Genomic DNA, 5160 nt, shown 5'->3' on the forward strand with positions numbered 1-5160 from the left:
CAATGCCCCAATTGAATTACTCTCAATACATTATTATACAACTGTATGTTGTATACATTTAAACCTAGAAAGAGATATTACAGCAGACACACACATTCACTTGGCTATCGACTGCATCGAATTAAATATATGGTAGGTATTAAATGAAGTCAATTTTACCCTGCACACAAACACATTGTCATTGTAGTTACTCTCCTTATCACTGAATATACAGGCATAAGAACTTATTATGTATTTGTACTTGCTAAGCGATTGCATCTGAGGTTTAATTCGTTTAAATCATGGGCGAAATATTTCCTACCCCCCTCTTTCAGACCATCAAATCGGAGGGACGGACGGACGGAGGGACGGACGGAGGGACGGACGGACGGAAAGACAGACAGACAGACAGACAGACAGACAGACAGACAGACAGACAGACAGACAGACAGATAGATAGATAGATAGATAGATAGATAGATAGATAGATAGATAGATAGATAGATAGATAGATAGATAGATACAAGGCACAAGTCATTATCACCTACACACACAGTTTTAAATGGGTTAAAGGTAATATAACAATAACTAAGCCACTTACACATAAAAAGTGAAAAAATGTCGTTGCAGGTAAAAGGTAACGGCGACATTGGTAACTGGATGTGCGTGTTGTGCCCAATATAAATACTTCCTTATATGCCGAAAGGAAAATTCAACCAATTTGGACCGGATAGACCTGGAACGTGTTAGCTGATAGTATGTTATATTATTGATGATGAAATAAGCTTACTAATAATACAACGCTATATCACTCACTCAGTTTAACTTCCTGTGGCCTGTTTTGTGGTTGAACTTCCGACATAGTATCTAACAAACGTACTGGTACGAACTTTATAATTACATTGTAAATGACATCATTCTCATTGGCACGTGTGAGGATCACGTGACCTATGAGTGAATGCGGAAACTCCGGCTCGGTGCGTGATGAAGAAAGCGTTGTGAAGACGTACAGATGCTATTTTTAAGTTCGTTTAACAGTGAAACCCTTGAATTTTGGCGCATATGAAATTTTCAAGTATACTTATAAGCAAGCATATAAATATATATCTGACTTAAAATTATATTAGAAATTCCGAAGTACCATTACAAAGTAAAACATTATATGGAAAAATAACCAAACATTTTCTGCCGAGAATATACACATTGTACCATGGTACACCGATAATCCAGAGATCTGAATTGTGTTTGGGAACTGTGAACTTGAACTTGAAAATTCTCAACATGGGTATTACATCATTAGATCCATAACTGTTTAAAAGTTGCGATTCAGAGATACTTCAAAATTGTCTATCAAGTTTCATCAGGGAAATTCCGTCTTCTACAATATAATCATGTGTTTCGCCGAAGCAGTGATGTGTTCCTCCTTTAGTAAGTTAAGTAAGTTTATCAGCAATATATTGGAAACAAAATCTCCGTAAAAATAACCTCAGCATTGCCCCATTCCAGGAAAGTTTCTGCTGTGTCACAATGACTCCGTGCCGCGCCGCACCACAGCAACGTATATAAAAGCGCCAATGGCGTTGTAGCACCACAACCGTACACTTTAATTTTCTGTAATGATTATGGGGTCTTGTTGCTAGACATATTTACATACATTCTTTGAAGATTTGTTTCCATGCCTTCCAATCCATGGTGTTATATCTGCAATATACCCCAACATTTAATGTTACTATGGGCGTGGTCTTGTTGCTAGGCATATCTACATACAAAATTTACCTTCCCATCACCGGTGTTACTTTGGCATTATACATCATTATTTACCTGATGCTATGGGTCTTGTTGCTAAGGACATTTACATATTTTGAAATAATGATTATTCAATTGCCTACCCATCCCTGTTGTTATAATTGCAAAAAACTATCATTTGACTGTTGTTAAGGGCGTGGTCATGGTTGCTATGGCAAGCATGACCCACTCACAATTTGCAGACTAACAGCACAGATAAGTAAGAAACTTACTTGGCAGTGCTAATAACAGTAACACTTTCAGAATCATAACCAAATTTGATCCCCAGCAGTTTCAGACGTAAAGCTCAATACCAAAATCACTTGCATCATCTACAAGACAGACAGACAGACAGACAGACAGACAGACACAGACAGACAGACAGACAGACAGACAGACAGACATGCATTTTACCTTGAACCAATCTGTAGTTGTGTTAAAGCAATGTTTCCAAGCAACCTCAAGGAGAGATTAATCCAAGTGCCATTCACATACACTTGTTACATTATGTTAAGTACCCATGAAAATTTAATGGTTTAATGAGATCAATAAACTAATAATTTTTGTACACTCCTTTCTGCCTAAATATTCTTGACAGACATTTAACCAAAAAATCCAGGTTTTTAGCCCTAATTTGCATATCGCTAATGGGATCATCATGCGATTAATGTCACTTGATCTGTACATCCCCAGAAACATGCATTCCTGTGAAGTATCAGCCAAATCAACCAAGTACTTTTGAAATTATAGACTTTTGACTAAAACACTACATTTTTAGCCCTAATTTGCATATCACTGATGGGATCATCGTGTCATGAACATTTCTTAAACTAAACATACCCAAAGAACATTTCCATCAAATTTCAGGCCAATCTGTCGAGTAGTTTTTGACCAAATCACATTTTTTGACCCAAAACGCACATCTCTGATGTGATCATTTTCATTTGAACAATTTTCCAACTAGATACCAAAATTAATGTCCCCACCAAATACCAAGCCAGGCGATTTTTGACTTTAAGTTTTACACACACACACACACACGCGCGCGCGCACACACACACACACATACACACACAGACAGACAGACAGACAGACAGACAGACAGACAGACACGGACACCATGCCTATAGCACTACTGAACCTATCAGTTCAGCTGTGCTAATAAACCAGCCACTGTATGGGCTGATATAAACAAACAGCGCGGTATTATCGATTCTCCTCAATCTTCCCGTCTTCATCCTCGCCTGTCATCACATTCACTTTTTTTTAAGCACAAACCGATGTAAATCTGGGGCATAGTGATATCGAGAAATAGTTGACATACTAACGAAGTATTGCCAGACCTAATTCTGTAAGTCGGTTTCGTTTTCTAGGCTATTCGGTCAAAAGTTAATCTGACCGGGATGTCTGGCATACAAAAGTTCATTTCAGGTGCAGGACATACGTTAACATTTATATGTAACGGAACTCCCTAGTCTCTCTGCACTTAGCTTGTCGTGGCTATTAAAACAATGAAACCTGCAACAAAATGTCGTCTGGTTCGACAAGAATATCTCTTACCAACAGTGCTACATTTTGTCGTCTGACTTAACAAATATCTTACCAAGAAAAATATTTCTCGTGGAAGACGATGAAATGTAGCACTGTTGGTATGATATTTATTGAACCAGACGATAAAATGTAGCAGTGTTGGAAAGCTATAAGTTGAACCAGACGATAAAATGTAGCACTGTTGGTAAGATATTTATTGAACCAGACGATAAAATGTAACAGTGTTTAACTTTAAGATTTTTGTCGAACCAGACCATTTTGTTTCAGGTTTTCGTGATTTTAATTGCAAAAGTGAAAATCACCGAGTCAGAGACTAGCCTTGGATATGATACCTAACACACTGTATGTAATTTACAATAAATTAAATATAATTCTACCATATTTTCACGGTTAAACCAGTAATGATGAAAGCTCTCGACTTAAATCTAACAAGTTATCTAAGGCCCGCAGATATTATTTTTTCTGTATTTTTTTTGCAACGCATGAAATCATAACTCTCCTGAGTAATAAGGTTTTGCTAAATGGGGAACACAAGTTACGTTTACCGACCCTGCAACATGCAACCGTGTGGGGGGGGGGGGGGGTAAATGAGATAGGGATATAGAAAAAACCTTAGACCGAAATTACAGTCTCTCTCCTGATTCATTTATTTGCTGCAACTTTGTAAACACAACAATCCAACTTCTCAAGTCAAATTACGTCAGGGCAACCATCCAGTCACCACAAAAACAAAAGAAACACACTGAACTAGCGCGTGTGGCGCTCGACAACGTCCACAGGTAAAGTGTCATCAATGCCAGAACGTTTGTTAATTTTCTTCAAAAACTCTCGGACAAATGATTAACATTTCATATTATTACAATAACAGACTGGTCCTGATTATGGAAGGGGATTTCCTGGTAACATACATTACTAGTGACATCAGAAACAATATCTGGCATAGACTGTCACTCTAAAACAAACATACTTTTGTTTTTAAATAAACCCCCTGAGCTGTCTCTCCTAATCAATATACACACGATATATCACTCAATTTACACAACTGAGTATTCTTACTAAGGAAAATCCTGAAACACTTTTTACAGTAATAATTTTTTAAAGTTCAAAAACAAATGTCTACAATGAGTTTTGAATACATGTAACTCGTATGTTCACATTTTTAATATTAATAATTCTACTCTGTTTTTCTATTACTAGACTGCACCATACAACCGTTTTGGACACTATATATTTAAAATCATAGAAGTGCCATTGGACACTGTATCTTACTATCTATCTTGTCATTTCCTTTCAAGGAATTTCATTTTGGGGGTAACTGAAGATTGGTGGACACAAACAGTATGTACCAATCAAAAGAATTTGTATAGTGCCAAAATCCAATATGACGTAATGTTCTATGGTGCTAATAAAGTTTTCACAGATATTTGAAAAGTGTCAGAAAAATATGGCACAAAAAACTCGTGTTTTAAATTTTTTTGTTTGCTTCATTGCCATGGGTAGCCATGTCCATTAATCTTTATTTCCCCCCCCCCCCACTGTTTTCGAGAAAATGACTAAATTGACAGATGGGGGGGGGGGGGGTTACATCAAAGAGCAAGAACTAAGAACACTGGTCTGGTTGTACAATAGATACTATTTTCTTTTTCTTTCTTTTTTCTTACACACAAAAAAAATAGATACTTTTTGTAGTCACACTTGATAGTTATGTAAGGTGCCAGTTCAACTTGACTGTTACCTTCCTCAGGATGAACTGACAATCACAGTTCACTACTAGGAGACAGTCTGGCGAAAATGTCCCAGATGTAAATGCGCCAATCCACCCCCCCCCCCCCTTTGTATTGTTAT

Source organism: Glandiceps talaboti, chromosome 18 (genome assembly GCF_964340395.1).
Source record: "Glandiceps talaboti chromosome 18, keGlaTala1.1, whole genome shotgun sequence".
In the NCBI taxonomy this organism is placed as follows: Eukaryota; Metazoa; Hemichordata; class Enteropneusta; family Spengelidae; genus Glandiceps; species Glandiceps talaboti.